Source organism: Mirounga leonina, unplaced genomic scaffold, assembly GCF_011800145.1.
Source record: "Mirounga leonina isolate KUSES-001 unplaced genomic scaffold, KU_Mleo_1.0 Mir_176, whole genome shotgun sequence".
NCBI classification, from domain to species: domain Eukaryota; kingdom Metazoa; phylum Chordata; class Mammalia; order Carnivora; family Phocidae; genus Mirounga; species Mirounga leonina.
In genome coordinates, this window is record NW_023270454.1 from 21,128,127 (window position 1) to 21,143,985 (window position 15,859).

The 15,859-nt window shown below is 38.2% G+C and overlaps 1 long non-coding RNA gene across 1 annotated transcript; it reads left to right on the plus strand.

The window, feature by feature from the left end:
• The first annotated feature begins 1,136 nt into the window (after nt 1-1,136).
• Nucleotides 1,137-13,748, plus strand: LOC118022178. The gene is made up of 4 exons (XR_004682399.1): nt 1,137-1,656; nt 3,376-3,487; nt 11,127-11,252; nt 13,661-13,748. It is a non-coding gene; the product is annotated as an uncharacterized LOC118022178 (long non-coding RNA).
• The last annotated feature ends 2,111 nt before the right edge of the window (nt 13,749-15,859 follow it).

Below are 15,859 nucleotides of genomic sequence, written 5' to 3' on the forward strand. Positions count from 1 at the left end.
TAAAAATTTTGGCTGAACTAGGTGAAGTGCCTATAAACAATCACACAAGATAGTCCTGCAAATAACCAGAATGAGCATTAAGAAGAAGATTATTACCCATCACCTATTAAGGAGACCACTTATGATGAGCACTGGGTGTTGTATGGAAGTGATGAATTATGCAATTCTACACCTGAAACTAATACTCCACTATATGTTACCTAACTGGAATTTAAATAAAAACTTGGGGGGAAAAATAAATAAAAGCTAAAAAAAAATGAATAAGATTATTAGTGGTTTTATTAAAGAAACAAAGTAACGGTGGCTAAGAAGAGGGACTCTGGAGCCAGAGTACCTGGGTTCAAATCTTAGCTCTGCCACTTTCTAGCTATGTAACCTAAGAATAATTATCTAGCTTTCTGTGCCTTCATTTTCTCTTCGTCAAAATTGGAAAAATAAAAGCATCCATCTCATACATTGTTAGAAGCATTAAATGAGTTGTTACAGGCAAAACACTTACAATAATGTGTGATACAAATAAATGTTAGTTTCTGTTGTTACTTAGAAACCATACCGACTTGGAAATGATGCCAGATGCACAACGGTTGCAGGGTGTAGGAATGCGCCCTGTGATTGCACCAGCACGATACACTGAACAGACACGTGCCCTGCATGCTAGAAGGTGTTCCACACATCCCATCTTACCAGGCCTTACAGTAAGTGTTGTTTCTATTTTCAGGATTATGAAACTGGAGTTCCTAAAGTTAAGTAACTTCCCAAAGTCACAAAACAGTTCAAAAGAGACGGAACAAGGATCACTGAGAGGACAGGCGCCCCCTTTTAGTTGTTAATTTCTGGACTAGGAAAGTCTAAAAGGCAGAAATAAAGATGGCATAATTTTTTTTTCATATTTTCCCCTCTTCCTTCGATGGCAGAGAGTTTCTCTTCATTAATTCAACAACATTTATGGAACACCGGCCGTGTGCCAGGCACTGTTTTAAGAACAGAAGCTACCCTGTCCTCTAAGCGTTTATTTCCTAGATGGAGAGATGGGCGATGAGGAGTATGCCAGTTATTAAGCTACTGTCTCTCACCTCCAAACCACCCTTCTATACACAGCGTTGCGATGGTGAGGCACAAACTCGCCCCTCCTTAACCAGCCCCGGGTACCTGTCGTCGAGTGCCTTAGCCAGGGTGGAATGAGGCTCCTGCTCAGCCCTGAAGATCCAGGGAGCACCCGCTCACCCTCACCCCACCCCAACTCCCTCTTGATTTTCCCGAAGCTAGAAGCTGGAAGCCATAGGAGCCCTAGGAGAGAGTGAGCACAGAGATGGAAGGAGCACAACTGACAGGAATTCCCGCAGGTAGGGGGGCAGGTAGGGGCTGAAGGGGTGTGCTTTGCCCGCTGTTTCCCTGTAGAGCTTTGCCAACAGGGGGCGCTACAGGGAGGGCGGAAGGCTAGAGGAGAAAGGAGATGCTTCCTGAGAGCCTACCTGCTGTTCGAACTCTGAGCATCACTCTAGAACGGCGAGTAGCAGCGCCTTCCATAGCAGCAGGTGAATCCAGCTTGCAGTTTCAACGAATGGAGACCCAGCTTCATCATGTTCCACCTCAAAACGTCAGCGTCGACTGGCTGGGCTGCCTTTTCAGAGATCTGAGCTTCAAGAAGGCCCGAAGGTACTAAGTTTAATCAATTTCCTCCCTTTGTGCTCCCACCCCCAGGGGTGATAGGTGCTTCCAGCAGTTAGTACCTCTGTGAGACCGGAGAGTTCTCTTTACTTAGCCTTTCAGTTAGTAAATTGACAATGTAGTATTTTGATAAGTAAATGTATCGTTAGTTACCTAGTTATTGTCCCATGTTGAACAACTACTATTTCTAGTTTTTTACTTCTACACATGGCTGCCATGAAGATTAAGTAATAAGCTTTTTCGTCTTCTTTTTTTTTTTTTTAAAGATTTTATTTTATTTTATTTATTTATTTATTTATTTATTTATTTATTTATTTATTTTTGACAGAGAGCTAGAGAGCATAAGTAGGCAGAGTGGCAGGCAGAGGGAGAGGGAGAAGCAGACCCCCCGCCGAGCAGGGAGCCCGATGCGGGACTCGATCCCGGGACTCCAGGATCATGACCTGAGCCGAAGGCAGTCGCTTAACCAACTGAGCCACCCAGGCGCCCCAGCTTTTTCTTCTTTTTCAGTATTTAGGATTATTTCTTTAAGAGAGATTTCCAGTAATCGAATTACTATGTTAAAGAGTATGGCTGTTTTAATACTCTCCATGTATATTAATACATACTCACATATGGCTAAAAAATGCATTTATGTGTGTATGTATCTTTCCAAAACATTTTGCCAATTATTCTTCTCCAAGAAATGAAAGACAATGTTTGTATCATTTTTCCTAACCGGTTCTCGACAAATTATATATATCTTGTTTTTGTTTAATATACTTGTGCTGTATTACTTGTGTGGTCTAGCATGTTTTCACATGTTATTGCATAAATTTTGAGATGTGAGTTAATGTTTTTTTAATAATTTACTGTTCTTCTGAATGCTTGATGTCAGTAGGCTAATGGATTTTATATTTTAAGTCATGCCCACGATAGGAGTGAGTAAGACTCTGGAAAGATGATTTGATTCCTTTTAGCTCTCAGAATTCCAGGAAACAATAGTCATAATTTAAACAGTTCCTTAATGGTCCCAAGATACTCTCAGCAAGTGATCCCTAAAGAGGAATAGTATAGGTTTGTAATAAATGATATAGAAATTATAGCCATTTATTTTCTCCTGAAAATAATACAAGCTTTTATTGGATAACAAACAGTACGGCAAACTCCTTAATAGAGAAAATTGCATTTAACCAAACTTTCTACTCTTTACCAGACTTCTTAGTAAATTGCCAGCACTCGGTGATTACTAATAATTTCACATTTTTGAGTTCTAGTTCATTGTTTTAGTGCCATCATACAGTCTTTTGAATGAGGGTAGATGATTTTCCATTTTCAACGGTCACCCTCACTAAACTCAATTTGTTTTCTTTTAATCAGAGGATTAAGTTAATCAGTGATCCTTCTTAATGCCTTACTGGGGTATTGTTTACATGTGGGGTGATAGTTTGGAGGATTAAATAGATACTGTCATTAAAAAGAGGAAAATCCTATGTTCCTTTATGGATAAGTAGCAAAAATAGCAAATTGTAAGCCCAATCCATTCTCCCTTTCTCCTTTAGTAACTAGTCTCTAGTTCTACCCCTGTAGTGATGAGCTGGCCAAGAGCCTAGCTTTCCCATGCCTCTGGCAACTAGGATGACCTGTCAGATACAGGTGGAAGACATTGGGTGGGACTTCTGGAAAAACCTGTTGGCCTTTCTTTCTCTTTGCCCTGTATCCTAACAGAAATGGTGATATGATGGCTGGAGTTCCAGAAACCACCCTGTGGCCTTGAAAATGGAAAACATGGGCTGAGTACGGCAGAACAGAAAGAAAGAGCATAGTTCCCTGATATATAGTATGTACACAATATATATACAATATGTGTAATGTGCTTTCCTCAACCACATTGAGCTTCCTAGCTTCAGATTACTCTAACATGAGACAGAGCTATGTGTCTTTTGTTTAGACTATTGTCCCTAGTATTAAAATATAATTCCTTCTTTTTTTTAGAGAGAGAGAGTGAGAGAGTACTTGTGAGCGAGTGGGGTGTGGGGGCCAAAGGGAGAGGAAGAGAATCTTAAGCAGACTCCACACTGAGTGCAGAGTCTGATGCAGGGCTTGATCTCACGACCCTGAGGTCATGACCCTGAGATCATGGCCTGAGCCAAACCAAGAGTCAGACACAACTGACTGAGCCACCCAAGCACTCTAGTAAAATATAATTCTTAATAGCTTCTCTTTGATGATGAAATACTGACATCACATGTAAACAGTTAAATTAGATTTATTATTACTTCTCCTCCTACTTTAATTGGTTTACAATGATAAATTTGAATACATTTATTTTATTGTACAAATATCTGATAGTTTATTAAAAATATAACTCTTAAATATTCTCAGTTATTTGTATCTTTGGATTTTACCTTAACATCATTGGATAACACCTGCAAAATCAATCATCAAACATTTGTGAAGTGCAGATAAGAGGAATATCTACTTTGTAAGACAATATATATGTAAGCACTCAGTAAATATTAAAAGAACATAAATATTGGCTGCTATCCAACCAGATAGGTCCCACGAAGCCAAGGTTAAATCATGATAGAAAAACTAATTACATTAAAGATAAACTAGTAAAAATAATTCTAAGATAAAAAGTAAATATTTCTTATATGTTTAGAAACACAGTATTTCAAATAAATGCCCTTATGTTATTTTTTTTTACAACCCTACCATTAGATGTGAAGAACTTGTTTTTATCATCAGAGGTATAAGTATTTTGTAAAGATTAGACAATCAGTACTGGCTCATTTTAAGAAAAGTCTCTGTGAAAATATAGCTTATGTAGTCTCATACGACTACATGCTGTGCTGTGAAAACAGCAGGGAAGTTTTATAAAAAGTAACTTCACTCACATTTTCCAATATAAAAAAAAAAAAAAGTTTGGTTTCACTAACGTCAACCTGTACTCCAGCTGTTTGTTCATATTTTTGTGTGACTCTGCATTTTCCTTGGAGATTAAGATGGTCTCATAAAGAAATCACCCTTCCCAAAATAGACAATTTGTCTTTCAATACGTTGCATAATATATGCTCTAAAGGAAGTAAGGGAGCATGAGCCATAGGAAAAGACAGCCCTGCAAAGTGTAGGACCCAAGATTTGCAGGGGAGAAGCTGAAGGTAGGAAATGAACCTGTATGCATTTATATTCAGAATTATTTTTTTTTCTTTTTTTTTTTTAAGATTTATTTATTCATTTGAGAGAGCGAGAATGAGAGAGAGTATATGAGACGGGGGAGGGTCAGAGGGAGAAGCAGGCTCCCCGCCGAGCAGGGAGCCCGATGCGGGACTCGATCCCGGGACTCCAGGATCATGACCTGAGCTGAAGGCAGCCGCTTAACCAACTGAGCCACCCAGGCGCCCTATATTGAGAATTATTTAAAGCAGTTTGTATTTTGTAAAAAAAAAAAATCCAGCATTGTTTTGAGAATTATCAAAACCCCTCCACACACACACACATACATACCAACTCACACATTCACTAACTCACTCACGAGATCTATGAGCCTAGTTCATTGCATAGAACACCAAATTTTGCATGATCGATAAATCTGGGCATTCATTCTTTGCACTGAATCTAAAGATTTTGTTGTGCTTAATAAGTTCCATTGATACGTCAGTAGAGTTACTTCATTTATTTCTCTCTCTGTCCCATTTTTAAATTACTTATATCAACTAATTTAAAATCTACCCTGTAAAAAGCCTCTGCAGACACAAAGTGAATAAAACCTAACTTCCAGGAGATTACAGTCTACTGAGAGAAGGTACACATATCCAGTCACCAGCCTGGTATAAGCAAAGCTCAAAGGATTGGTAGTTCAGAATCAAGAGAAACAACCAGGCAGATGTGCTGAATTGTTGCCTAGACTCTTGTTGTACCTTTGTGGCTGACCCTCCCATCAGACTCTATCAATCTGTTCATTCCTAAAAGAATGCAGCTTTTACAGAGATCCCAGAAGTAGAGTTTGGACAATGAAAAAAGGGGACATGTTACTATATTTTAGAAATGAGAAAATTGATAGACATTTTGTTAAATAATTATTCTCTTTAGACCTTTAAATAACTATGCTAAATATAAAATACACATTTGTATTTTGTGACTTAGAGGACTTTGGATTTTTACATGAGTGCTTACTTTAAGTGAGACTTTATCATGTCTCATTCCCAAGGAATTTTCTAGAGGAATGCATATTTAATTTATTATAAACTCCTTTGAAATAAAAACCTAGAATTTAACATATATGTTTGTCCACAGGCAAGATTTCAAGACCGTAACTTTTGTCTTACATAAAATATATACATTCCCATCCTGGGTCTATATAACAAAGACCAGATTAAGAATGGCCCATTTGGTTTCTATGGTGTGAAAAACCAAATTAGGTAAGGAGAGATTTTGCAAAGATTCATAGGTAAGAAAATTAGAACCACAAGTCAAGTGAAAAACTGTTGATAAAGTTGACATGTGTAGAAATCTTCATTATCTAAGTGACTTAAGGAACTCTGAATGAGTCAAATTTATCTAAATAAGTCAACTTTAGATATAGGACCATGATTGGATCAAAGAAATAGGGATATAATTATAAATAATATAGGACTTTTATCCTCTAGCTACCTGTAATATACTGTAATATATAATTAATTTTTAAAAATCACTATAACACTGGGGTTGAAAATGGACCTACAGTAAGAATGGATGAAGAGATAGCAGTTAGACTATTGGATGTTTTCAGATGAGAATTGGCCACGGCTATGTTACAGGGTATTCACTAATTCGGAAAAGATTTATTAAATGTCAAATATGTGCAAGGCACTGTTCTTTAACTGGGGATTTAGCCAGAAACAAAATAAGTGCAAGTTTCTGTGCCCTGAAACTAACAATCTATTGGACAAGATACGCAATAAGGTAAGTATGGAAAATATGTAGTATTTTACAGTATCATAAGAACATAAGGGGAAAATAAACCAGGGGAGGGAAATTTGAAATGCCATGATGAGCTGAAATTTTAGGTGGAACATCCAAGGAAAGCCTCCCCGAGAAAGTAGCTTTTGAGAGGATGGAAATGAGGGAGCTAGCCTTGAAGGTTTCAGGGAGACAATTTCATGCAGAGTGAGCCCCAAAGGTGAAGACTGTGGAATGAGAACATTCCTAGTGTGATCAAGAATGAGCAGCAAGTCTGTATGGTAAGAACAGAAGGAGTAGGGGAGATGAGCAGGAGATAAAAATGGCAGGTTAACAAGGGGTTAGATTATGCAGAACCTAGAGATCATTGCACATCTTTGGTATTTACTCTGGGTGAGATGGGAAGCCCATGTCAGCTATTTACCTATTTTCTCTTGATTCTAAAGGCAACCTTCAATACTCTTCTCTATGATGCTGGAGCTGGGGCTCTGTAAATTACATTTCCCAATTAGTCAGATGGCTTCCTGTTAACTTTTGCCAATAGAAGGCCGTAAAAGAGATTGTAAGGCAACGGGAAAAGAGAAGAGACACACTCTTCTGTTTTTCCTGTCTCTCTTTATATTGGTCAACAGCAGCTCCTGGTTTCAACCTTCACATTCTGTGAGCACTTCCAGGACCAGCCCTGTTTCAGCAGCAGCGATTTGGGACCCCTCAGATTCTGAGGTCTGAGGACCAATGCATTAGGGTTCCTCCTTTAACCTTCTAAGTCCTGATCATTTCCTCACCTATCCCCAATTCCTAGGACGTAGGGATGGAAGTTCCCTCCTGAGTTATTAATATCTGGGTTACTGCAATGTTCTTGGTAATACCTATGTTACCTACTCTCTGTTTAAATGTCCTCTGTTAAAAATGCTTAATGTAGTTTCTGTTTTCTTGATGATTACAGTGTCAGGTAACAAGAATAATCCCAGGAAAGCCTCAAAGATGGGATTATAGAATTGTTTGAGATATGTCCTTGACCTTGAATTTAATTAATGCTAAGTTCCTTGTCAGTAGAAAATGGGATACTGATATTGCCATGGCATGCACTATTTAATTAAATTACCACCTGCAGTTACTTGGGATAAAGTGCTTATTGAAATAAATATCTTAGGGGACCAAGTGGCTGCTGCAGTTCACTGATACAGTGGTAATGATAACTATGATGACTGTGGGGTAGAATGACTATTTCTGACTGCACTGGGGACCATACAGAAGGAAAATGACATGCTCAGGGGTTTAACAGTCTCAGAGCTTCTCCTTGTGATCCTAAAGAATCTCTTATTTTTGTATGAATGCATATTTTTTAAATTTGTACACAGCAGGGCAGATATGGCTAAAAATTAAGTTCAACATTTAAATATTTGGGTTAGATATAGAATTACAATGGAAGGTCTATTTGCAGACTTTCCAAGTGTCCTAAGTGAAAATTAGGACACTGATTGGGAAGGAGTAGAGACATCTAGGTGGACACAGATAAAGCTAAACTCTTGAATCTACTCTGAGCCTTCCTTTCAGTGAGAGGCTTCTTCTCCTCAAGATCTACCATTCCTATTCTGTCTAGTCCTACAGCTAGAGAAATCTGAGCACCTTCTAATAGAGACAAGTGAAAAACTCAACCAAGGAAGAAACAGGTTATACCCCAAAAGAATTAAAATATTTTCCTAAATTATACTGGCAAGAACCTAGGGGTTATATGTGAGAATATGTTATAAGGGTGTTAAAACAAGGTAGATAAAATGTGACACTGATTCAGGACAAAGTAATCAACATAGGTGTTCTTATCTCAGATTTAATATAGTAGATTGACCAGAGGAAAGTTGTCCTAACAGTTTTCTTGGTTTATTGGATCCAATGGTGGCCCTCTTTCAATAAGGCTGGGTGAGAATTTACTATACTTTACTAGTATAAAGAAAAGCCTGAGGGATATAGGAATATAAGAATGGACTTAACTTGTGAAACTTGAATATGCACCACCTCACTAAGTCCCTTTGGATGGCCCAGAGGATATTCCCTTCACTTAGGCATGAGCCAGTATCCTTGTAAAGCTCTATGGTAACTAGCCCCTAACGGCTAACGATGGCAGTGGAAGGTGCTGTTATTGAAAAGGAATCCCTGATCTCAATAGATATCATACGATCATAGAGTAGCAGAAGTAGCACCACTAACTACAAAAATCAAGGGTTTTTTTTACAATTACTGTAATGGACCCCAAGGAAGGGTTGGTAATCAGAATATCTTACCTTACAGGAATCTTTTACTATGGCTACTTGATCCTAGGAGTTAAATATCCTAGGAGTAAAATATATGGCTAGATTTCTAAAGTGTTAATTAGTCAATATAACAAGTAAATTTTAGGTAGAAATCTGGCTTGAGTATTCACAGTCAATCACTCACTTCCCAAACCTAAGCCAATTCATTGACCTGGAGTTCTTTGATTAAAAGGGAGACTAGAGGGTCTCTGGGGTGGCTCAGTCAGTTAAGCATCTGACTCTTGATTTATTTAAATAATAAATAAATAAATAAATAAATAAATAAAAAAGGAGGTTAGATACCTTTGAGAAATGATCCTACAACATTGCCACAATATAAACTATAAAACCTTTCCAAGCCTTCTCAAAACCTGATTGCACACATTCAATAGGTGACTGTGTACATCAACTAGATGTAAGTTGATGCTGATGATAGGAACTCAGAAATTATTTTCGAACACTGCTCAAAGTAGATGGCTTGGCAGTGGGTAAAAAGCTCCATCTCATAGTGGGCCAATTCAGGGGAATTGAGATGTAGTGGGAAAAGAAGAGCTATGTATGTTTTCTTCCTCGCTTATGTAGCATATTGCTAAATAGAAATTTCCACAGCCCCTCCGAGGTAGGATCTATTTTTCCATGTCTTGAAATGGGCTGCCCTTGTGACTTCCTTTGGTCAATAGAATATGGCAGAAATGACTGTGTGATTCTAAACTTGGGTCTCAAGAGATTTGTATCCTTCTGTTCTTTCTTTTGGAAGAACTACCACATAAAAGAGCCTGTCCTTGCCATATGGAAGTTGAAAAACCACATGGAACAGGGACAAACCATTACGGCCAAGGCCCCAGACACACAACAGAGTCCAAAGACCAGCCATCCCAGCAGCTGACCACAGACAGAGGAGTGAGTCCATCTGAGCCCTGAGGAATCACTAGTTTGTTTCATCTTTTATTTTATCCCTATTACTTTGTGTAAGGATTTTTTTGTGAGACTGTGACTGAACAAAATGATTTAACATCCCCTAGAGGTGGGACACAGTCTGTGTTAAGACTTGGAGTCTCCTTTTTGTGGGGAAAAGTGTGCGAGTGACCTCATTTGGATAAAAGAGAGTTGGACCCTGCTGGGTGGAAGCATGAGATTGTTTTTGTTGTTGCATGGAAGTTAAAATATGTGTAGAGGAGTTTTTATGAGTGCTGAGTAGCCGAAGTGAGTAGCTTTATGGTGCTGAGACCGGGGCTGGAATTTTGCAAATTACATTTCCCAGTTACATTGGCCAGCTGACTTCCTTTTAGAGTCTACCTTCAGGATACATAGAAGATGGAGGGAGGGACTTCCTTCCTGTTTTTCCTGTTTTTGCCAACATTGCCCAGAAGCAGCAGTTGGTTCAAGCCTCCAGTCTTTTATGACATTTCTAGCAGAGCCCTGGGGTGTGCTCTCAGAGAAACTTGCAGCACTCTGTCAATGGTTCCTTCTTTCAACGTATGAGAACCAGCTCCGCAGAGCCCTTTTAAGATCCTAGCTTATAACCTATCTCTTCCCTTTTTGTCCCCTGGCCCAATGATGGTGCTTGTTGCCCACAGTTATTAATTGTTGTGTTACCGTTAGGTTGTCCAACACCTACCTGTGTAAGGGTCCCCTCAGTTTCAAATGTCCAGTGTTGTTTCTGGTTTTTTGACTACACTCTAGCTGACAGAAAGCCTTTGAGGGGTTCTGAGATCTGGAATAATTTATCTTGCATTTTAGTGGGACCACCCTGGCAGCTGTGATGGAAAAGACTGAAAGGAGAGACCAAATAGGAGAGTATTTCAGTAGAAGTATTTGGACCTGAGTGTGACAGAGTGGTTACATTCTGTATATATTCAAAATATATTTGAAGGTATTGATGATGGGATTTGCAGATAGATCAGGTGTAAGCTTTGAGATGAGAGGAAAAGTATGAATTATCATCCAAGAGAGTAGGAGACTGAATCAAGCCCAGAAATTTAGTGTTAATGTTAGGTGACAATTAAGATTAGTGATCACGGATTTAAAAGTGAGACCAATTAGCACAGCTGTGTATTTTCTACGGACATAGTTCTATCGTGGTTCCATTTGTTAAGGTAATGCTAGCTGCTGCAACAAATTAACCCTGAAATCTTAGTGGCCTAACACAATAGAAATTTATATTTCAATAACTTAAAGTCTAATGGGTAGTGAGACATGGCAGTAAAGGTGGAATCAAAGGTGGTACAATTTTGTCTGTTTCAGTGATCCTGGCTGAGGCTCAACACATGTTTTTCCAAGATTATCCTGGATGTTGACATCTAGTTGGAAAATTGGGAAAGAGAAAATGGAGGATCTCAAGAAATTTTATTTATGCCCAGCCTGGAAGTGGTATGTATCATTTCTACTTACATTTCATGGACTAAAATTCAATGCCATAACTACATCTTAAGTCAACAGAGGCTGGGAAATATTGTCCAGCTTTGTACCCAGGTGGAAAGGAAAATAGGTTTGACGAACTATTAACTAGTCTCTGTGAAACAAGAGACAAGGTCTGTCACTGCAAGCAGAGATTAGGCAAAGAGTTGGACCAGGGTTGTCATTTTGCAACAGTACCACAGAAGTGAGAGAAAGGCAAAGGGGTTCAGAACAAATGTGAGGAATGATCGTGACTGACCATGAATTTAAACTGGATAAGGAGAGAGGACACAAGGAGAGAGCAAAGACATGAGGCTTGATGTGCTGAGGTGCCAGAATGGTGAAAAGATTGTGAGAACTGCCATTCTAGTGGATATTAGCTGGCAAGATGGGAGGTGCTGGTTGGAGAATATGTTGCTTAAAATAGAAAATTTGCATGAATTGCGTGCCCCCCCCTTTTTTTAATAAGAGTATGACCTTGAAATTTAGTATCTGAGATAGGAGGCAAGAAAAATCATTGGGACAGTGACTGTCAAGGAATTTAGAGTCTATGATATTGATAGATGATCTATACAGATATCTAAATGTTGAAGAGAGTGGCAGGTGCTGAATCTTTGAGGAATGAGGAAATGTGAAAATAAGAACAGTGGATAATTTAGAAAGTTATTTAGTGGGTAAAAAGACAAGACTTGGTCATCAGTTACTGGTAGTCGAGATGAAGGAAGTGTTAAGAGTCAATCCCAGGTTTCTCACTTATGCAAATGAGTGGATAGCCTGGTCATTTACAGAGAAGGACCACTGCAGTATAACTCTCTTTAGGAGATAAATGAGTTTATTTTTGGACATATAGAATTTGAACTTTCTCTTTCTCAAATATCTAAATGGAGATTTTGATGAGGTTATTTGAAATCTAAAGGTCTTACGGCCCAGAGAAATAATAGATAGGAGATATACATTTGGGAGTCATTGGAAAATAAATAGTAATTTAAGACCATGTATTAATATTATCTGGGGAGCCATTGGGAAACAGAACTGAGCTTTGAGACATACAGAAAAATGAGGCACATAGAGAACACTATTATTTATTCAACCTACCATATTAATTCAAGAATAAGTATACCTATGTTGATTAATTTGACCCGACCCAATGTCATATTTGTCCTCCTTAGTCTAATATTCTTCAAATGTATTCTCATGTGTATTCCCTAGGGGTATGCCAATATAACTTAGACAAATATTACAATCTTTTGGAGTGTAACCCATTTCTTCCTAGGTTGAATTTTTTACTTGTTCCTATTGGACTCTACTCAGATCTCTCTATTATAGGTCTGGACACAATAGGGATGGTAGGGATAGGTCTTGAGAAGAACAAGCACCCCATTGAAAGAAAGCTTAAAGTAGATTCAAGATTTTCATCTTTGTTAATATCTACCCCAACACCCCTGCTCTTCCTAATCAATGTCCTAATTTTTACTTAGGACACTTAAATAGTCTGTGAATACACCTTACATTTTGATCCTGTAACTAACCCAGATACTAAATGTTGAGTTTAATTTTCAGCCATTTCTGCCCTACCATTTGCAAGTGAAAACTAATACATGTAGACAGAAATATGACTTTTTTTTTAGGATTACAAGAGAAATTCTATATTTGAATTGACACTGTTAAACCCCTGAAATGTTTATCTATTTTTTATATGGTCTCTGGGGCAGACATAAATAGCCATTCTACCAAAATCAAGAGAGTGTGAAGTGTAGTTGCCAAAAAATAGAGTTATTCAAGAAGGAAGGAATGCCCAATAGAATTAATAGTAACATTTATTGAGAACTTACTAGGTGCCAGGCTTTGTTCTAAGAACTTCATATTTTCATTTACTTTATTCTTACATTCCCATGAAGTAAGTACTATTTTTATCTCTATTTTGCAGAGAAGGAGACTGAGGCACAGAGAGATTTCTTTTTTAACTAATTGCTTTCAGTCCCAGCTAGTAATTGGCAGATCTGGGAATCTATCCCAGGTCATCTGACTCCAGAGCCCACAGTTTTAGCAGCTACTTTATACTAACTTCTAACCAAAGTGGTCAACCTACTCAGAGAAAAGTAGGCCAAGAAACACAAAATTGATTTTTGGATTTAGTGGCATGAAAGTCATTGTTGATGATAGTGAGAGCTGTTTCAGTGGAGTAGTAATTCATGAGGCTCATCAGAGTATGTTGAGAAGAGAATGGGACGGTAAGAAGGGGATACAGTGAAGGTTCTCAACTGTGTCAAGAAATCTGACTGTCAAGGTCAAGAGAGGAAGAGAAAGAAGATGATAGAAGTAAAACTGGGTCAAGGAAAGTTTTATTTTTGTTTATGTTTTTTGTTTTTTTTGTTTTTAAGATGAAAAGAACTCTAAATGTTTATGGGGAGGATCTGTTTGAGAAAGAAGGTGTTTGATTACATAAGAGAGCAACAAGATAAGAAACAGTGCATGCTTCCTGGGAAGGTAAGAGGAAATTAAATGTAGGGCACTGGTGGAAGAACTGACCTTAACAGGGTCAAGGACAATGTGCTTCTTCTGTTTGAACAGGAGGGGAGGAGAAGTGGATGGGTGCAAATGCAATTAGGTTCATAGGTTGAGTGGTTGGAAATTAAGGTGGTGCCCATCTGATAGCTTCTATTTTTCTCTTCTAGGAAGTGAATTCATCTGGGCTTGAGAAATGATGGGTCTAATGTGGCATAAATAGAGACTGAAAAAAGTATAGAATGTGTGAAAAATTGAGGCCAGTGAGAGATTTGTTAATGACCTAGATGAAGTCAGTGATGATAAGTTTATAGTGTTACTTTGCTCTGTTTGTTATTTCCTCCAATATCATTCACTGCCAAAGACACAGAAAATTGATTCCATTAGAATTTAGTTTTGCTAAATGAATGCAATGAAAAAACAGAAAGAATTGGAGCTTACAAGGAAAAAAAGAGTAACTGAAATAATGGACCATGGAAAAAAATTGAACAGGAAAGCAGTAAAGATAAGAAGGATTATGGTTATGGTCATTGTCACGGTCATGGTTATGGTTAGAGTTAAGGTGGGGGTAGAATAAGGGTAGGGTAGAATGTGGAAGGGTCAAAAGACTAAAGACCTGAAAAGATCGATGAATGGTCATCATAGATGTTAGCTGAAAAATAAACTTATTATGGATGGATGATGATTTGAATTTTATTAGCTTCAAGCTATGGCCAGGTCCTGATTATGGCTTTAAGAATGAGTGTCAGAATGAAGAAGAGAACTTTGGAAACAAGTAGTTAGAGTCCTAAATGGGTTGGCCATGGACCTGAAAATTTTACAGGATAATAGCAGAAATCTTGGGTTATAGGAGTAGACTATCTGTGACTTAGGCGTCAAGGTATTCGCTGAATGATGGGGAGTTACTGAGTGGCTGGTAGGTGCCCCCTCTAAGGTATGGGAGTGTGTGCTAAGACTAAGTGTCAAGCCTTACAGCAGTGGGAGTCCTCACTGGACAGTGGGAAAGCAAATGTCTGAAATCTGCTAACATTATTGCTTGAATGCTTAATATATGGAGGTGACAGAAAAATAAAAGCGATGTCTTAAGGCCTACAGGTGAAACTGGGTCCTCAAGACAGGGCCAGTGTCCAGCTGAGGCAGAGGTGGAAGGAATGTTCTAAATAGAAGTTGATGGTATAGGGGGATTTTTGTTATGGAGTATGTCTTTTAGGGGGAACTTTTGAATGAGTAGGGAAAAAGGATGAGGAGGAGGGACTGGGAGAAATTGTGTCAGGAAGATAAACAGCATAATGCAGTAGGAAATAGATTTTTTTTTTTTTTTGGCAATAGATTATACAATTTTTTAAAGAGGTCTCTGAGACTTTGAATATTGGCTGAATTAAATAGGAATGAAGTGACTTGGGAATTCAAGAGTTTAGTCCTGACAGTCTCTGGAGGAGGTTGAATTGAGGGATTGTTAGATAGTTCTTGGCTCACCTAACTTGAGGCAATGTTGTTTTGGCCACAGGAGTCTTCAAGCAGAACACACGGATTGAGTGGTGTAATGGCCCCATCTCTATAAGCCCGGCCTGTTTATTATTCATCTAAATGTTTATTACTTTGACTACAATCTGTTTTTGCATGTATCATTTTGTGCTGCAAGTGTTTATTTACAAATCTCCCCTGCTGAACTCTGGGTTCCCAAAGGACAAAACTGAGTCTTGTCTTTTTATCCTTAGCACTTGGCTTAGTGCCTATTCAATAAATATTTGATCCAATGACTTTAAACGCACTATTTCTAGTCCAAGTTCATTGCACTGTCTACTAATCAATATAGTTTATCAATGCAATGCATTGCTTTGTTAGTTCATGATTACTTGAAAAAAATTTTTAAGTCTCGATAATAATGAGAGGTTGGATACAAGCAAGAGGAAGAATGTGGAAGCATTAGTTTGTGTACTGACCAGTGATAAGAGAGAGAGGAAACCAATTAGCATTCTTTTCATTATCAGCTCTTTTCAATTGTGTTATGATGACCTAGATAGGATTTCCCATAAGAACTGAGTAGTGAAAAATAAACAAATAAATAAAAGAGG